This window comes from Nipponia nippon, unplaced genomic scaffold (assembly GCF_047370975.1).
Source record: "Nipponia nippon isolate SJK-2023a ecotype South Korea unplaced genomic scaffold, ASM4737097v1 scaffold_6, whole genome shotgun sequence".
In the NCBI taxonomy this organism is placed as follows: Eukaryota; Metazoa; Chordata; class Aves; order Pelecaniformes; family Threskiornithidae; genus Nipponia; species Nipponia nippon.
The window spans coordinates 3,646,504-3,665,914 of NW_028262380.1; the positions used below are offsets into that span (position 1 = coordinate 3,646,504).

The 19,411-nt window shown below is 51.6% G+C and overlaps 1 protein-coding gene across 1 annotated transcript in view; it reads left to right on the forward strand.

Annotated features, from left to right (window-relative positions):
* Positions 1-14,184: 14,184 nt before the first annotated feature.
* SMOX (spermine oxidase) overlaps positions 14,185-19,411 on the forward strand; it is a 109,208-nt gene continuing 103,981 nt past the window's right edge. Inside the window, exon 1 of the mRNA XM_087737861.1 lies at positions 14,185-14,297. The gene's annotated coding sequence lies outside the window, so the exon portion shown is untranslated. The remainder of the gene's footprint in view (positions 14,298-19,411) is intronic.

A 19,411-nucleotide genomic window follows, 5' to 3' on the forward strand; every position in this document is an offset into this window, starting at 1 on the left:
CTTGGTCTCGAGATGCTGCTCTGGAAGGGTTTGCATGTCCCTTTGGTCCTCTGTCATATCAGCCACCCCTTGCAGATGGTGACCTGAGCTTCTCCAGGGCCCAGGTGTCCCTGGCGGGCGGCTGCATCCCACCCCAGAGCCTGCTGGGACTGCCAGGCTTTGTGATTCATGTTCTTGATTCAAACTATTTGAGTACCCCATGAGGTGACCCAAGTCACAGGGCGTGAGGAGCGACCTCTCCCTTCTCTTCAGATGGCCTTGATGAAAGAGGGCTTGAGAGAAGTTCTAAATGGTGGGCCATGGTGTTTTACAATGCCATTTCTCTGTTGCAGGATAATAAATACACCTGGGTAGCCTTGCTAATTTATAATAAGGTCTGGAAAAAAACATGGTCATTTCAGTTTTGCAGCTGACGTGAAGGAAGGAAGGAAGAAGATCTGGCAACAGGAGTGGTCTCCTGAAGTGGTCTCCTGTTAGGCCATGGCATTTGGCCTAACATTAATTAGGAATGGGTCTTCCTTTGACAAGAGGAACAAAACCTTTAAAACGGACTTGACTTGACGCAGGCTTGGCTGAGATGTGGATCCTGGGTCTTGTCTTTTTGGAAATGAATGATTGTGAGGGTCATAGAATCATAGAATTGTTTAGGTTGGAAAGGACCCTTAAGGTCATCGAGTTGAATCATTAACATGACACTGCCAAGGCCACCACTAAACCATGTCCCTAAGCACTACATCTCCCTGGCTTTTAAATCCCTCCAGGTATGAGGACTCCACCACTGCCCTGGGCAGCCTGGGCCAGGGCCTGACAGCCCTTTCGGGGAAGAAGTTTTTCCCAATATCCAACCCAAACCTGCCCTGGCGCAGCTTGAGGCCGTTCCCTCTCGTCCCATCGCTTGTTCCTGGGGAGAAGACACCGACCCCCCCTGGCTCCAGCCTCCTTTCAGGCAGTTGCAGAGAGCGATGAGGGCTCCCCTCAGCCTCCTCTTCTCCAGGCTGAGCCCCCCCAGCTCCCCCAGCCGCTCCTCCCCAGCCTTGGGCTCCAGCCCCTGCCCCAGCCTCGCTGCCCTGCTCTGGCCACGCTCCAGCCCCTCCATGGCCGCCTTGGGGTGAGGGGCCCAGCGCTGAGCACAGGATTCGAGGGGCGGCCTCACCAGTGCCCAGCACAGGGGCACCATCACCTCCCTGCTCCTGCTGGCCACACTATTTCTAATGCTGGTTCTTCAGGTTCTCCTTGTTCTTTGCCTCTCTGTCCTTCTTCACTGTCTCTTTTCAGAGTACCTTGTGACAGCTGAGTCATTAAGCTTCATAATACCTAGATGTTCATGCAAAGGTGATTATTGCACCCTGGCTGCTGAAAGGCAGCCCATCTGAGAGGGGACATCTGACCATGCAGCTGTGCCCCACACCTCTGTGCCATCTTTCTGCTGTTGCACAACCCTTGGAAATTGTAGCAGGATCTGAAGGAGCCTGGAGATAACTGTACTTTGAAAAGGTACCAAGGACTCATGGTTTATGACATAGCCCTCACCAAAAATGCTGGAGGGTCACTAATAACGAAGAAGTGACGGGACCTTGGCTTGCTTTGCCATGGAAGGCAGGACCTCCAGCAGTCCAGCAACTTTGTTTTGCTACCCCAAGACGGTTAGAGTCCAGAGCACATTGCCTGTAAGGAAAGGCTAAAGGCGTTCAAGGGTAGCTACAAAGACCATTGCCCACCCTATGGGCTCTCGTGGGCCCAAGCCCAAACTCTGCTGAGCCCTCTGGAGCTTTGAGTAAATTCAGATCCAGATGTGGATCTCCACCTCTTTTCTCTCTTGGCTTCATCAATACGATATGGCAGTTGGACTAGGTGATCATTGTAGGTCCCTTTCAACTGAAATATTCTATTCTATTCATTTCTGATACTTGGGTAGAAATGTACTGGCAGCTTATGACATCTGGAGGCAGGCCTGAGCACTTTCCTTGGACTGCATCCAGGTGCCAAACCCCCTGCCTGCTGGCAGCTCTAGCCCTACCTCAGGAACTTGTTCCTTCCAGCTCTTTCTCTACACCACGTCACACCGCCGGCTCTGTTGGCCAGGAGAGGGTAGGAGAAGATGCTTTCTCCTGCTGTTTTCGGAGCCTGCAGAAGGGACAGAATAAATGGACACTTTCTGGTCCTGGATGGTTTCTCCAGGCTTGTACAAATTATTTGAATTCTCTGGGTTTGCATTTAACAGGGGCTCTGAAATGCTGATATTGAAGGGGGAAAAGCAAACGGAGTGGCACTTGCTCTGCAGCCAGTGAGTGCTCACCATAACGCATAACCCATAATCCATAACAAGCTCAGGGTCTTTAAGTGCAGGGCGTGATGGCAACATGCCAGGGAGTGGAGGGAGATGGAGAAGCCTCATTGCTTGTGGCCTCCTCCTTCCTCCAGCCCTGCTGTCCCTGGGCTGTCCCATGATGTTTTGGACTTAACAGGAAAAGTGAAGTGATGGGAAATGTCAAAAAAAAGAGTAGGATGGCAGCAGATGAGCACAAGGGCCATGGCTGATGTGAAGCAGTCTGGTGGAAAGGCTGAAACCAAAACCAAGTCTGGAGAGGACCCTGCCAGCACTCCCAGCTGCCTGCCAGCCAGAAATGTAAGGTATGGGGCAAGGAGGGGTTGGGAAAAGGGCACCAGTCTGCAGGACATAGCTCTGACAGAGAGGGAAACTGAGGCAAGGTGCCCTGACTTGCTGGATGGGTTTTGCTGGGTGTTTTGCTTCTTCTGCAAAGTATTGCTTGGTCGGGGTGTTCCCAGGGAAATCTCCCTCCCAGGCTTTGGGGCTTGCTGCAGGGTTAGCAGGAACCCACAGGGATTTAAATAAACCCCATGTGCTCCAACAAGAGCAGGGTAAGCAATTTCCCAGCTCTGCCAGCCGTTCTCAGCGGGAACTGAACAAGGTAGACGTTGCACGATTTGCTTTCCAGGCTCTCTCTTGGGGCAAACCAACAAAGGTTTGGGGCAGTGGGAGCAGGTAGCACTTCACCTGCAGAAGAAAATGACCCAGATGCATGGCTGAGATTTTTCCTTCACGCAAGCAGATCAGAGTATGCCCTCACAGCCCAAGTATATCTGGGCTCTGGTTCCACGCTGCTGGGTAAACAGGATGTTGATATAATTAGCTTTCCTGTCATCAACCCTATAGTAGCTGTACAGTGGAAAAAACCCTCTTGGCAGCGCTGGGCCATTTCGTTATGGAAAGATCCAGTGTCTGATTTCAGCCCCCTCCTTCCTTCTCCTTCCGAGCTGCAGGTGGGAGGTCCCAGAGGTCTCCCGCTTCACCTCTTTAACAGTTTGCCTTCCTCCCCACCTCCGTTTGAACCCATGAGATGGGGAAAATACACTTGGAGCTTGGCCCAGGGAAAAAAAAAACGGCTTGGGAAATGATTTCTGAGAGGGTGGGCTCCCTATGGAGAGCATCTCTGCCATGTGATGAGCTGCCTCCAGCCTCTGCTGTTGCTGGAGAGAAGGTGGATGCTTGTGGGAGAGAGGAGGAGACCTGCCAAGGATTTATACGGGGATACAGGGATGGTGGGAACAAGGGGCCCTGCAAATATCCCTGATCTGGGAAGGAAACTGTGTGTCCTAAAGGGAAGGTTGAGCTTTGAATCCTTCTCCCAGGGAGGTAAAACACCCCAAACTGTTGGTACAATGAGGACTGCAAATGCAACAAGAATCATTAAATCTGAAATAAAACAGCAAAACTGAATCAAAAACCATCCTCCCCCACAAAATGTTGTGTTTTAGGAGGATGCAAAATGGAATGCTTGCAGAACATCAAACCTTCCCCAACTCCCCTGAGCTGGGAAAGGCAATGTATCCTGCTGAGACATATATCTATACGTTCTGTAATTTTTGGGGGAAGGAAGGCAGGTCTGTCCAAGTATTCCTGACTGACTGAAGCCTGGAGGCAGTGGGCAGAGCCCCGTGCTGGGAAGGGCTGCAGAGACATGAGTATGTGTGCACGGCTTCCCAGTTATGTCCTTGGCTTGTGACTAGACTAGGGTGGGGAAGGGACAAAGCCAAGTAGGATGAAAGCTGCTGGGTGGCCCAAAACCTCCCTTTGGGCCAGGAAGAAGTGTCCCAACTCTTGATGTGAGACCGAGTGGAGGCTGGTTCGTTTTAAGCCCTGTAAGGCTTTACTTGCACAGCAAAGACGGCATGGTGGGGAAGGGGTTGATGTGAGCCAGGATCTCGCCTGGATGTGGAGTGGGGAGGCTGGGACCTTGGGTGGGCTCTAACATCCCCCAGTTTCTGTACAAAGATTAGGTTTCAAAGGATTTACTGCCCTCAGACCTGCTCCTTACCTGGCTTCTCCTTGTGGGAGGGCTGCATGGCTATAAGCATGATGATGTGTCTTGCCTGGGTAGGGATGTCCTGCACAGGTGGGAGCACATTTCTTCCTGGGCAGCAACATCTTCACGAGGGGAATCATAGTGCTAAATTGATGCAACTCTCAGCCTGCCTGTGCTGGGAGTGAAGAGGGTGTTGCTCAAGCCCATGCTCTGCCATCTTCCCCCTTGCTGGCATGTAAATGTGCCGTTGGGCCAAACTTCAGCCAAGCTCTGGGTTCTCCAGACCTTGGGCATTAATGGTGTCCAAGGTCTTGCTCGTCCAGGCTGGAGGGCAGAGGCTGAAGCTGGGGTGAGTGCCTGACACAGTCTGTCCATAGGGGCTGTGCTGGCCTTGGTTCACCCACAGCGCTATGGAAACAGCGTGGGTTGTGCTTTCGATCTGTAGGAGTCCGCCTCAGGCTTGCTTTTGCCTTGCAGCTTGAGCAGAGCCTTGTCTGCGGCTCAACCCTGCCTCGAGTCCTGCCCTTTCTCGAAACACGAGAAGCCGGTTGACCTTGACAACTCAGTGCTCTCTCTCTTTATTTTCCTTACAGAGACATCCCTCAGGGTTTTCCCAAGCTAGATTAAAATCAGAGCCCCCTTGGATTACAAAACAGCCATAGTCACTTCTTTTTGCTATGCTATTTTCCTACTCCCTCCCTACCAACTCTCCCCAGCACAGGCAGACCAGCTGGAGCCACTGGCACTAAAAAAGCATCTAGGACCCGGCAGCCACCCGTCGGCTCCATGCCAGCCAGCCAAGAAACTTGAGCTGGGCTCAGGACCTGTGGGGGAGAAGCAGCAGTCAAATTTTTGGAGGTTCAGGCTGGGTTGACCAGGAGGTCCCTGAAGGAGGGTGTGCAGAGAGGCTTCGAAGCACTGCAGCGAGTGACCCAGCTGTGGGCAAACCTGATCTTCCCACTCCTGCATTGCCAGCAGAAGTTTCTGTCCCGGTGGGTCTCCCATCCCTCTGAGGTGAAAATCTCCTGGGGAAACACCAGCTACAACCATGTCCTGAGCTGCTTCAGGTAAAATCTGGCATCTCACCATCATCAATGTGTCCTTCTGAAAACAAGAGAGGTGTTACTGCGTGCAGTCCACTTTCGGTAGTTATCTCCTGATGGCCAAATTCCTTATGTACTTGATAGCCAAGCATCTTGCAGCATTCCCATACGTGGTAAGGCCCACACCACCGGTGGCTGCAACCGGAGAGGAGGGTGAATGGTCTCAGCTCAAAATGATACCTGTGAAAAAGGGGAGGGAAGTGGAAGGAAGCTTGTGACTGTGATAAAGTGCAAAAGCCTGGGACAAATAAGTAGGTCTCAGTGGGGTGGTGACCGTAATCTGAGCGAGTGGCTTTCACCCTGGATTTGCAACTCAAGCAAGAAAAGCAGGGGAGTCTATGGTCTCCTGTCAGCAGGAGACCAAGTCCAGAGTCTGTCTGCTATGGAGGCCCTTACTGAAAAGCCAGGACATTGCTGCTGGCCAAGATGCAGTCGTTAGCAGGACCAGGAGCAGTTCATACTGCAAGGTACCTGATTTACTTCGGTTTTGCTTGTCTTTTTTCAAATAAAGTCCCTTCCTTTCAGGAAGGTCCTAGAGCACCCAAGAGCTGAGTTAATTTTTCCCCAGCATATGGGCAGGCTGAGCCTAGACATCACTCTCATTTGAACCCATTCCTTTGTCTTCCTAAAGCACAGGGGCCACACAAGCGTTTGCTGCTTGCAGGCCAGTCCAGTGCTGAGGTACAGTGTGGGTGCTGATGGGTACAGGTGAGTTACTTTGAAGAGCCCTGTGTGCATCATCTCCAGAGCATCCCCATCCAGAGGGCACCTCCATGTGCTGTTGAGTCTTGCTGGGGCCATTTAAGATGACCTCCCTCCCAGCAGTCACTGCCTCTCCATAGCTGCCTCTTACTCGACAGGGATGGAGAAAACATGTTCCTGCTTCTCAGCCACTTCAGAGCAAGACCTAGTGACATCTCCTAAGTTGATGATGAAGGTCGTTTAACACATCGCATTGTGAGAGCCAGCTGGAGTGGGCTAAGAGTGGACATGCATCCCCTTGGCCAGTGTCTGTGAGGTCTGGCAATGTCCGTCACATTGACCTACCTGCTCTCACATCCCACCTACAGTGTCTGATGCCTGGGTGTCCCAGGTCAAAGGGAAAATGCACCTGTGCGAATGCACCAGCCCTGAGCCCCAGAGGGCTTTGCCAGATGGAGTCTGAGCCTTGCCTGGCCTTGTGTGCCCACCTTGGAGTTGGACCTGGAGGAGTCAAGAGGGGAAAGATTGTCAGTGAGTAGCCTTCCTGCCCCTGAATTTCCAGGTCCAAGTTGAGGATGTCAGAAGCAATGAGCAATGGGTGGAGGGGTGGTGAGGCTTCACAGGAGGGGAAGGTTTGGCATCTTCTTGGCTATGTCTTCTCTATGTGAAGGTTTCCTCTCCCTCCCTCCAAAGTGACCAGTTCCCCCCTGCCCTGACCAGCTCATACCTTCTTGCCCTTCCAGGATTAGCTTCACCCTGGGTTTGACCATGAGCCAGCAACGTGCCCTTGCCGCAAAGGTGGCCAGCGGTGCCCTGGGCTGGGTTAGACGGAGCGTTGCCCACAGGTGGAGGGAGGGGATCTTCCCCTCTGCTCAGCACTGGTGAGGCCATGCCTGGAGCGCTGTGCCCAGTGCTGGGCTCCCCAGTACAAGAGAGATATGGAGATACTGGGGAGAGTCCAGTGAAGGGCCACGAAGATGATGAAGGGCCTGGAGCACCTCTGCTGCGAGGAAAGGCTGAGAGAGCTGGGGCTGTTCAGCCTGGAGAAGGCTCAGGGGGTCTCATCAATGTCTATAAATACCTGAGGGGAGGGTGCAAAGAGGACGGAGCCAGGCTCTTTCCAGTGGTGCCCAGTGACAGGACAAGGGGCAGTGGGCACAAACGGAGGCACAGGAGGGTCCCTCTGAATGTCAGGAAACACTTTTTGACTGTGAGGGTAACCAAGCACAGGTTGCCCAGAGAGGTTGTGGAGCCTCCGTCCTTGGAAATCTTCAAAATCTGTCTGGACATGGTCGTGGGCAACTGGCTCTGGGTGGCCCTGGTTGAGCAGGGGCGTTGGACCAGATGACCTCCAGAGGTCCCTTCCAATCTCAACCACTCTGTGATTCTGTGATTCCGTTTAGGCTTCACTAGTTTGGGGGAGCAGGAGGCAGCCCCTAGGGGAAGGTCTGGAGATCCTCATGGAGAAAAGAGGAGGATCCTAGAGGAGATGGTTTCTCATTACTTTTTGGGTGTTGCTGATCTCTGGCTGGGGCAAAGCAGAGATTTGGGGTTCTGGAGGGTGATGGACAGCCAGGTCAGCCCCAAGCCCTCACCACAAATAAGCGCTTCAAGAAGGCTGAGCCCTGCAGCTCCACCTGCCCCCTCTTCTTCAGCAGGTCCCACATGAGCCAGGGCTCACGGCCTGATCTGCAGAGCCTACACTTCCCAAGGGTAACCCCAACTGCTGGGGTCCTTGGTGCTGGTGTTTCTTTTGCTTTAGCTGCTGGCAGACGCTCTGCAACCTGCAATGAGCCAGCTTCGCCCAGGGCTTGTAACGGCGGGCAGGGGATCTGAAAGGAGAGGGATTCCCCGTTCTGATTACTGTTAGTTACAGCTGGGGGGAAGGGGGGGTTCGTTTATGTTGCTGCCAGTCAGACGGGTGCAGTCTGCAGGATAGTGGGAGATGCCTACAGGCTGGCTCAGATGGGCTGTTTATATCCCTGGGGGGTTGGCACTGCTCCCACCCTTCCCATGTGCTGGCAGACAGGACCTAGAGTACCATCTCCTCCACCAACGTCCTCAAAAGGGGTCTGGCTCCTCCTTCCCTCTATCTCCCATCCATTGTCCATGGAAACCAGAGGCACCATGTGCTCCAGTGGGCTTCAGGCCAGGTCTGCACATCTGGTGATGACTCCATGTGGGTCTGCAAGAATGAGGAGTAAAGTATTGCTCCACGTGAGGGGAGCAGCCTTCTGCTTGTGTCGTGTTGATTCTTGAATTACCTCATCTTATCAGTGAAGGGCAAGGGAGGGTGGCAGAATTTAGCCTGGCCAGAGGTGAGCTGGGACCAGAAGCCACACGCTGCCTTTTTCCTTCCAAAGTCTTTCACTGGCTTCCAAAGCCACATGGGGTCCCTAAGACATTTGTTTATCATAGAATCGTTTAGGTTGGAGAAGACCTTTAAGACCATCAAGTCCAACTGGAAACCTAACACTGCCAAGTCCACCACTAAACCATGTCCCTAAGCACCACATCTATCCGTCTTTTAAATACCTCCAGGGATGGGGATTCAACCACTTCCCTGGGCAGCCTGGGCCAGGGCCTGACAGCCCTTTCAGGGAAGGAATTTTTCCTAATATCCAACCTAAACCTGCCCTGCCGCAGCTTGAGGCTGTTACCCAGCAAAGTGTACGCCCATCCAAGCCACGAGCAGCCAGTTTCTCCAGGAGAATGCTGTGGGAAATGGTGTCAAAGGCTCTGCTATTGTCCAGGTAGTTAACATCCACAGCCTTCCCCTCATCCACCAAGCGGGTCACCTTGTCATAGAAGGAGATCAGGTTACTCAAGCAGGACCTGCCTTTCATAAACCCATGCTGACTGGGCCTGATCCCCTGGTTCCTGTGCATGTCGCATGATGGCGCTCAGGATGATCTGCTCCGTATCCTTCCCTGGCACTGAGGTCAGGCTGACAGGCCTGTAGTTCCCTGGATCCTTCTTCCAGCCCTTCTTGTAGGTGGGTATCATGTTTACTAACTTCCAGTCAACTGGAACCTCTCCGGTTAGCCAGGACTGCTGAAAAATGATGGTAAGTGGCTTGGTGAGCTCCTCCGCCAGCTCCCTCAGCGCCTTTGGGTGGATCCCATCCAGCCCCATAGACTTGTGTGTGTCTACGTGGTGTAACAGGTTGCTGACCATTTCCCCTTGGATTATGGGGGCTTCATTCTGCTCCCCATCCCTGTCTTCCAGCACAGGGGGCTGGGTACCCCGAGAACAACTGCTCTGACTATTCAAGACTGAGGCAAAGAAGGCATTGAGTACCTCAGCCTGTTCCTCATCCTTGGTCACTATGTTTCCCCCACATCCAATAAAGGATGGAGAGTCTCCTTAGCCTTCCTTTTGTTGCTAATGTATTTATAGAAACATTTTTTATTGTCTTTTACAGCAGTAGCCGTAAGTTCTAGTTGGGCTTTGGCCCTTCTAATTTTCTCCCTGCATAACCTCACGACATCCCTGTAGTCCTCCTGAGTGGCCTGCCCCTTCTTCCAAAGGTCATCAACTCTCCTTTTTTCCTGAGTTCCAGCCAAAGCTCTCTGTTCAGCCAGGTCGTTCTTCCCTGCCTGCTCATCCTTCAGCACATGGGGACGGCCTGCTCCTGCGCCTTTAGGATTTCTTTCTTGAAGAATGTCCAGCCTTCCTGGGCTCCTCTGCCCTTCAGGACTGCCTCCCAAGGGACTCGGTCAACCAGGCTCCTTAGCAGGCCAAAGTCTGCCCTCTGGAAGTCCAAGGTAGCAGCTCTGCTGATGCCCCTCCTTACTTCTCCAAGAATCGAAAACTCTGTCATTTTTTGATCGCTGTGCTCAAGACGGCCTCCAACCATCACATCACCCACCAGCCCTTCTCTGTTCATGAACAAGAGGTCCAGCGGGTGCCTTCCCCAGCTGGCTCCCTCACCAGCTGTGTCAGGAAGTTTGCCATGTTACGGGTCAAAAGAGGGCTTGGGTTAGCTGATGGGAAGCTGGGGCTTGGTTCTGCCCCTTCCCAGTGCTTGTGTCCTTGGAGTGTGAAGTCACAACTCATCTTGATGCCTCAAAGACTTCTGGGACAGCTCACACTGCCACAGCATTTACTTTGTGGATCAATAAGAGAGTTTTGCTCACTGTAAGGTCTCCATTGGTGTCTCATATGACCAAGGTCTTCTGACGGACCGACCAGCCCCTTGGCAGTAGTGTCACAACTCATGAACCTTCCTGCGGACACAGATGCTTCACGTTGTTGCTTGCATGGGAACTGACCTTTCCTAAAGCTGAATTTAGAATCAGTTTTTAGTGTAAATGCATAAAAAGAAGACTGCCTTCCTTCCTTGGGTGGGACTCTTTCCCCTTCAGACACATGCCTTTGTTTGCTCATGGGTATTAATGTTCAGAAGAGATAATATCCCCAAAGCCATCGGTTGGCGTCAGAGCAGAATAGTTTCCCTGCTGGGCTGCAGTAAAAAAAAAGGCACTTTTGAACATAAAATGTCAGGATTTCTCAGCTCCTTAACTTCCAGTTGCATTACTCACTAATCAGATGATTTCCACACTTCAAAGGGTGATAGAAAGATGTGCAGGCTTGTGGTCTGCAGACATCTTCTGGATGTGGCACTGCTTGTTCAAGGGTCTCAAACGCTTCACTGAGCGGACACTATGCAAGCCCTGGAGTTGGAAGGGGGTGATGCTGAAGGGAACCACCCCTAAAATAAGTGAGATCAGCAGGAGAAATGAAGGAGGGTGTTTACAATATGTGAAAACAAGATATCTGAGCATTTCTGAGGTGAAGTGTTTCTGCTGGCCGTTTTGCGATTTGTGTTACCTTTACGACTGAATCACCTTTGCTGAAATGTTCAGCTCATGCTGCTGCATGAATAGTTGTAACCCCCCAGGAATGAGGCTCCATTCAGCTGCCCACACACAGGTGTCTTCTGCCATTGGAGACATCCTTGGTGTCGGGGCTCGGAGGGCACTAATAAGCCTTAATGGCCATGACCAGCCTCACCTGTGGCCTCCACCCCACCTGTGGGCCCTGGAGCTCTATTTAAGCTCAACCTGGGGCCTTCAGTCTCAGTTTGAGGTGTTTTGGAAGTGTGGTGGTCTCTAGCTTGCCCATCAGCTTCTCTTTAGGTGTGTTGAGACTTGGTTTTCATGTCTCTTGAGTGTATACAGGCCTTGACTGAAATGTGAGAGCCTGCAGTATCTCCTGGTCCTTGTTTACTGGCTACAACCAGCTCTGTGCTAGCACCTCTGAGCCTGTGTGTGCAGGAACCAGAAACCAAGTGTGGGATTTGGCTCACGGAGTGAGATGCCTATGGGTAGAGCTATCAACATGCTAGGTTTGGATGTCCCAAGGTAGGTGTGTTGCTGTTTGAGATGCCTGAGAGTATCCCAAGCTTCCCCAGGGTGCTGGCTGCGACGAGGCAGACCTTCTCCTTTCTTGACCAGCAAAGTGGGGAAGCAGGCCTAAAGCATCTCCAAGGGCACTAGATGTCTGAGCAACTGAATGACGTTGTTCTAGCCAGCCAGGACTGTTTCCAGCTGGAACTTCAAACTGGTCCCAGTGGGATGGGGGGGGAGTATCCTCCAGACCAGCACATCCTCAGCATCTTTTCTCTTCTGCTCTTGCCTCGCAGCTGCTGGCCTTCACTGTGTTGCTGTTATCTTGCTCACTGTATCCACAGGTGTGATGCTGCCAGCAGTCCTCTGGGGCTTTGCTCAGTGGCATGTTGTCCTTTCCTCCCCTTCCTTGTGGACCCCACTCCCTGACTGCAGAAGGTTGGCAGATACTGGTTTGGGCTGGCTGTGTCGCAAGGTGAGGATACAGTGGGAGAGACTGATCCATCGTGTCTTGCTCCTTGTGGCTGAGACTCAGTCTACCAACCCCTCTGGCCTGGTCATGCCTGGATCTTGCATCTTCTCAAGATTCTACTAAGGTCTAGTTCTGCTCCAGCATTCCAAGTGTTGTAAAATCCAGCTGCTTGGTCTGCTCTATGACCAAGAGCTATGTGGCCCACAGGGTCCCAAAATGAGAGGAGCCAAGGGAGGCTGGCCAGAAGACTGGCTCCTTGCTCTGTGGGGTGGGATCAGAAGCACTGTGACTTGGCAGGTTGCCACCCAAAGCTGAAACAGGGCCATGCTCCTGTCACCAGCTGGCCTTGGCACAGCTTGCGGGTGCCCGTGGGGTTTGCCAGGATGATGGTTTCAGTTCAGGGTTTGTAATGTAAGCCCGCCCTGCTGGATTTTGCCTGCTTTGGGATTAAGTTCCTGAAAGTGGCACAAACCGTAGCTGTTGGTTATGAGCACGGAGAAGTCCGATGCTTGCACTGGGGCAGTCAGCAAATGCTGGGGCTTGAGGGCAATAGGATAATTGTCTCTTAGGATGGATGTATTGTGCCTCCGTACTTCTGACCACTGTGCAAGTGCAGTTCAGAGCTATAGGTAGGGATGGCTCCACTTGATCAGACTGTCCCACTGCTGGAAGCCATGAGAGACCTCACCTACAGGAGCTTTCTCTCCACCTCTGCCACTAGCTAGTGTCAGCTCATGCCCTGCAGTTCAGGCCTGTATAAGCCTTCCCAGGTCCCCCCTTCTCTCCCGGCTAGCATTGCTGTGGATGTTGTCCTTTACATATATTTAAGATACTCTGAGATGGTGAGGGTTGCTCAGCCCAGATCTCAAAAGCTGGGGATGTCATGTTGCCCATGATAACATTCATGTTTCCCCTTGGGTGCGTGATGGCACAGTCTGCAAGAGCACATTCATTATTTTCCCCACTGTATGTGTTTTTTGTAGGTTTTTTGCACATGTAGCACAGAGACCATCAGGAATGATTTCCTCCTTGCTGGCGTGAGTGTGGCTGGGTGGTTACTGATGGTCCTCCTCAAGCCCAGCTCTGGAGCCAGGCTCACGCCATTGCTGGAGACATGAATGATTTCATGATGCGGGTGTCCCTGTCATTGTGGGCATCTAGGAGATATCGTGCAAGTGAGTGATTCCTTCCTCCTCTTCCTACTTCAGGTGACTTAGTATCACAGTAGCAGAGATGGCCACAACGTTTGCAGGCAACATGCAGTGGCTTTAACAAGGGAAGTGGCTGTCCTTCACTTTAATGTCCCAACCCTCATGTAGGGCACTCTTCCTCAAACCCCTTGGACACCTACAGGCCCTGATTTCCTATTACATGGTTCAGATTCAGTCCCAGAGCTGCTTTGTCCCACCGAGGTCTTGCAGGGACAAGGGTGTGAGCTGTTGCATGTCCTAGCACGCAGGGTGAGGAGGGGAAGTTCGCCTAATCAAGGCGTCTCCTGTCATTTTAAGGTTTGATGTGAGCATCTTCCATTTTCTCTTAATGTAGAATTTTCTGGGTGTGACTAATGTAACAAAGCTGAAACATAAACCTGAAGGAGGTACCCCAGCAGGAGAAATGCATCATTCGAGATTGCAGTTAGTTTCTAAGGCAGGTATTTGATGTGGAAATCTGTTATAAATAATGGCATTTAATACCTTAAAAGCTTCAGAAATATTTTCAGCAGTGAGTTCCAGAGATTAATTGCAGGTTGTAAGTAAACAATTTTTTTTCCAAATTACAGTTTTTTCCTAATTGCTTGCCAGGACAAATCTGGAGAGGGATCTGATGTTTCTGTCTTCCTCTGCTTACTGGTCTTTACTAGTCTGGAGAAGCTGGCTGCTTTTAAACCACGGGAGGTTTTTGTTTTGGAGCCTCTCAGTTTGCTGGGAAAGTACGTAGGGAGTTGTTTTAAAATAGAGATGTTCAAAGTTTTCTAAATTTCCCCAAGAAACGGACAGCTAGTGCTCATCTGTATCTTGAATAAAATTTTATCAGTTTAATCCAGAACACTTTTTTCAATTAAAAAATGCCATAAACTGCTGAGGAACAGCACAGACTGCAGTCCTAGGGAAAGGTCACATGTTCAGTTGGGTTTGAATTTTCCATGCATGATTTTGCCTTAGGACAGCTTTTAATTGCGTCTTAAAAATGCCACTGCGGTCCTTGCTGGCACTCGGCTTTCTTGACAGGAGGCTCGCGAAGTGTTACTGGCACCTGGGAGCGGCAACGCAGCCCCTGATACAGAGATTTGGGGAGCTGTCGGGTGGAGGAGTGACGCATGAGGTGTTGTCCGTGGTCTCCTCAGGTGGGTTTTCTCATTGAGTTTGTCCTTGCTTTTCTTTAAGGATTTCATTGGGGTTGGTGAGCGTGAATACCGCACAATTCGGTGGGGAGAGCAAGTGATGCTCCTGCTTCTTGGAGAATTAGACCCTAGGGATGGGGAGAGGTTTGGGGAGGGAATTGATGGGAAGAAATTAAATAATGAGCCACGCTGGCAGTTTCTGGCAAAGGCAGGGCTGAGCTCCCCGCTCCAGAAGCTGCTGGTTTTTCACCCCTTGTATGGCCCCAGGTCTATGAGGAGAGACTTGGATATGGCCTCATGGATGTGAGCATCCCTTGTCACCATGTTGGATGTTGTGGCCTCCACCGAGGAGCCCAACAGCATTGCTCGGGGAGGGATGGGAACAGCCCTGCCTAAATGCAAGGTCATGGCCAAGCTGTGCCTGAGATGTTGCACAGGGAGTTGGTCACTGTGGTTGAGAAAGCCCTGATCCACCCATAGCAGAGTCTGGATGATGTGGGGGGTGATTTGGGGCAGCAGGAATGTCCACCGTGGTGCACTGCGGCTAGGCTCTCTCTATCCCATGCATTTGCAGGCAGAAGCCATGCTGGTGGTCTCCAAAGATGAGGAATGAGAGATGACACTGAGGATGCTCCTTGCAAATATAGTGGGGAGGTGGCTGTGCTAAAGCATTCATAGAATGTCCTGAGTTGGAAGGGACCCACAAGGATCATCGAGTCCAACTCCTGTCCCTGCATAGGACAACCCCAAAATTCACACTATGTGTCTGAGGGCATTGTCCAAATGCTTCTTGAATGCTGTCAGGCTTGGTGCTGTGACCACCTCCTGGGGGAGCTTGTTGCAGTGCTCCACCACCCTCTGGGTGAAGAACCTTTTCCTAATGTCCCACCTAAGGAGGGCACCTGCAGTGCCTCTGCAAAGGCTGTGTGGTTGGGAGCTGTGAGCCCTGATGCGTTGGGACATTGCACATGTGTGCAGCCTGTGAGGAGCAGGGAGAGCGCTGTGGTGAGGACTTGCAAAGTCCAGGAGCTGCAAAGGACGGGATGCAAATTCTCCTTGCGTAGCTGCATGTGCCATTTGCTGCAGGAGGAAAGGTCTTCATGATCTCTGCCAGTGATCAGCTTTCTCTGCCCCGAAGCATAGGGGCTGTGAGGTGCTGCAGCTGCCTGCAAGCTGGAGTGACAGCAGATGCTACTTGTGGAGACATCAAAATATTTAATCCTTTGTTGGAAATTATTATCTGCGGTGTCATTGTGAAGGTGGAGATCAAAAGAGCACAATAAATGTGTCAAAACAAAACCGGAGATGAAGGGAAGTCACTAGCAGAGGGTAATTATCAAACAAAGCTTAGAGATCTTTGCATCTCTGGAAATTCCCTGTACTGTAAAAAGTCACCAGGTGGAAGTCAGGGGCCACTGTATTTCTCATGGCAGCAGAGCTGGGCTCATTCCCCTTGGGAAAGGAACTGGCTCTCTGTTCCCACAGGCCGTGAAAAGCAATATTGGGTTTTGGAATGTGACTCCTGCTGGGATTTTTACTTTAGGGCTCCTAAAATACAATTGATTTTTTTTTTCTTATTGATTCCCTTTTCCCAGTGTGAAAGCTGTACTGCCTTGCTAAGCTGGAGGAGCCTGCAGGGCTCTCCTTGCTGGCAGTGGCTTTTCCTGTGCCTGTTTGATCATGTCTCTGCTACACATGTGCCTATTTAATCCCCAAATTATTTCCTCTGGATGAGGTGTGCTGGCAGCACTTGCACAGATGTTTTGTATTGGGTATGGAGCAAGGCTCTGCTGAACAGTGCCCACACCTGCATGTGGGGCTTTAATTCCAGAACATCCTTCTGGCCTGAGCAGACACTGCAAAAATCATCTTTCTCAGGGATACAGACTTGGATTTAACTGCTGCCCTCCTGGATGGGCTCCTCACCTGTACTGGAAGTGAGGTGGAAAGCCAGGGGATGCTACACCAGCATCTTTCCTCTTCTATCTTTACCTAACTCCTCCTTTTTTAGGCAAGTGGAGACATTTGGTAGTTTTAATTTTTCTTTCTTGGCTGTGGGTTTCTTCTTGGCCATGATGGAGAGGGACTATAAAATCATTATAAAGGCCACGGTGTTGGGTCTGGATCTGTCCCTGTGTGTCCTGAGCGAGGGATCCCAGGAAGAAAAGCTCAGCGTCCTCAATCCGTTCTCTTCCATGCATGTTCCCTGTCCTCTAGTTTTCCTATTGAAATAATTTTTGTCCCCTTTTCCAAGGGACATGGCCATTTTCTCAGGTACATTGGGAATGAAACAGGCTGTTTGTGTAAGGTAGTGCACATCAGTTAAACTATCTCGTAGGATAAACAGCCCCTATCTGCCTCCACAGGCATGTTTGGGATGGGAACTGCTCTTTGCAGAGGAAATGTGGATCATGCCATAGTAAACTCTAAAGGGAGTAGAGATGGGAATGGTTTCCGTGTGGCGGTCTCTCCATCAGCTGTCTGAGCCCTGGCATGAGCTGAAAGATCTGTGTATGGCATCCGAGATCTGCCCTGTGCTGGGGATTCAGTGCCTACCCCCATCAGTCTGCAAACTCCATTTCAAAAATGGGGCATTTGCTTTCTCTGCAGAGCCAACACCTGGATGTGATGGGACGTGTTCCTGCACCTGGTGCAGGGGCTGTTTATGGGCAGTGTTTATCTTGGATAAGTGGTTTTCCAGACAGTTTGGGTGAACAGAAAATGTGGCTTGTACCCACTGCTGGCACAAGACCTGTGCTGGAGCAGCAGATCAGGTGGAGAACCCACTGGGTGTGACTGGAGAGGCTCCTCCAAAAGTTGGCACCCAGGCTTGCTTTGGTGGCCGGAAAACAGGCACCTGGTGGCATCTGAGACTCCTCCATTGTCTCCCATCAATGTCCAACACCAAGATGCACATGTTTAGGTGTCTTAATCTGCCAGCTGAATCCCACTTCTGATAAGGAGATTGCAGGATGGCAAATGCAGAGCCCGGGGGCTGAGGGGAGAGCAAGGCTCACCCAGCCCACGTCAGGGTGGAGGAGCTGTGTGCAGGGAAGGAGGGTCCTGCATACCTTATGGGTATCCCTAAAGCCACAAAACGCTCCATGTGTGGTGAGCTGGAGAAGTGCACAAAGGTTTCTCATTTTATCTCAATTTGTGCATGTGCTGGATAAAGAGTGATGATGTTTGGAAAACCCCTTTGGGGCTGGCATTCCTGGAGATGCTTGATTAACGTGGTGACTGCCCCAGGGCTTTGGGCAGCTGGAGTCCACTGGATCTGGGGTGGGGTGCGTCTTTCAGACAGGGGAGAGCTTGGGGGTTCAGACCATTTGGGACCAACAGCAGGGAAGACGGTGGAGATGCACCACAGGGATGTGGTTAGAGGGGGCTGTCGGGGAAGGTGGTCCTGTGGGAAAAGCCCGTTTGGTAGATCCGGGGGTGCAGCAGAAAAGCAAAGGATTAGTAGGGTGGGAACAAGGCTTTCACAGTGAAGAAGCAATGTGTTTGGAAATGCTGTGTCTGGGAGGAAAGCTGGGCAGGATTGAGCTAAGGTTGGTCAAAAAACCACCAGGAACTTGAGATGTGTAAGCTGTTTGAGGCTGGGGATTTTGTCCCTTTAGGGTTCTGTTTTTAGCAGGTTTAGCTTTGATATTTAACTTTTCATTTTCTTTTCTTTCAAACTTTGTGGCTGCGTTTGAGGTTAATTCAATACAAAACACCAGCCGTCACCTCGAGCTACGTACAATGGCGTGCTCAGACAGGTCCTGTTGGAAGCAGCGCTCAAGCACTCGGTCAGGAGCTCGGGTTTGGGGATGAGGTGGGATGTGGAGCCGGGCAGACAGGCAGCTCCTGACCTAGAGATGTACCTGGTGGTGAGGGAGCAGCTCTGGCTCCAGTGGGTGATGTGGGGGCAGATGGGGCAGATCCAGCCTTCACCAATGGGATGCCCATGAGGAGGTCGGCTAGGGAATGTCATATTGTGAAATCGTAGTGATGAGAGCTCCTCGGGAGAATGTAGCCTCTCGATTTGAAGGAAGGTGTCAGGCGAGGGCTTTTCAAAGCCAGCTCCTCCCACCTCTTTCCCTTTCTTGGTGTAGATACCCATTTCTACAGATGACCCAAGTGATGAGCCAAGCAGGTACGCAATCACCTGGCTGCTTTCAGAGTGGGTCACACCACCCTGATCCCGCTCTGGGAACATGGCACACCATGCAAGGACGGCCTCTGGGGCCCTTTGCAGCTGCCTGCTTGTGCACCTGGGTGCTTTCATCTCCCTGCTCTCCAGGGAGAGGGCTGCCAGGTGCTTTCCCGTGGAGCTGGGGCTTTGTCGCTGCCTGTCCTGATGACAAACCCTTCAGGATGGGTTCTTCAGCAGCTCTTCTCTCATGCAGTTTGCCCCACACTGCCAGGAGTCCCCTGACATAAGGCAGCAATCAGTGTCTAGACTCAGGCTGTAGGTCCCATTCAAGCATGCTCAAGCTACCATGTGCTCAGGAGGGTTCAGGAATTGGGTTAGAAATCAGAATTTTTTTTTCTAGAATTAGAGAAACAAGAAGAGCTCTTCAGAAATGCAAAGCAGCCTGCTTGCACAAGAGGGATGTTCCACAGGATGAAACCTGGGGTCATGTCTTCCTGGAAGAAGTGGCAATCCTGGCATTCCACAGGCATTGCATCAGCACGTGAGGGAGTCGTGCTGGGGTCTGTGGCAATGCGGCTGAATGCTTCAGCACGTGAGCTCCCTGTGAAGGGAAAGACTTTCTGCGATAAGCTGTAATATCACATGCCCTTGTACAGCATCCTCCCACATCCCCAAGAGATGGGATCTGTAATGACACGGATGAGAACTGGCTTGTCTTTGTGCTCGGCGCTGTGTCAGAGCCTGAGCGGGTGCTGGGAAGGGACAGGACCACACAGCTGGGGAGAAGCAGGGAGGGATGAATAGCTGAGGCTCTTCCCCTCTGCAGCTACATTGGCTCAGCTCCATGTGGATCTGAGCCATGGAGTTCATTTTGCTCATGCAGTCTCTTGCGTATGCCTTGGAAGGAGGCACCAGGACCCAAGCAGGTGGATTTGGTCTCTCTTAAAGTGGGCCTCTCTTCCTAGTGCTCCATTAGGTA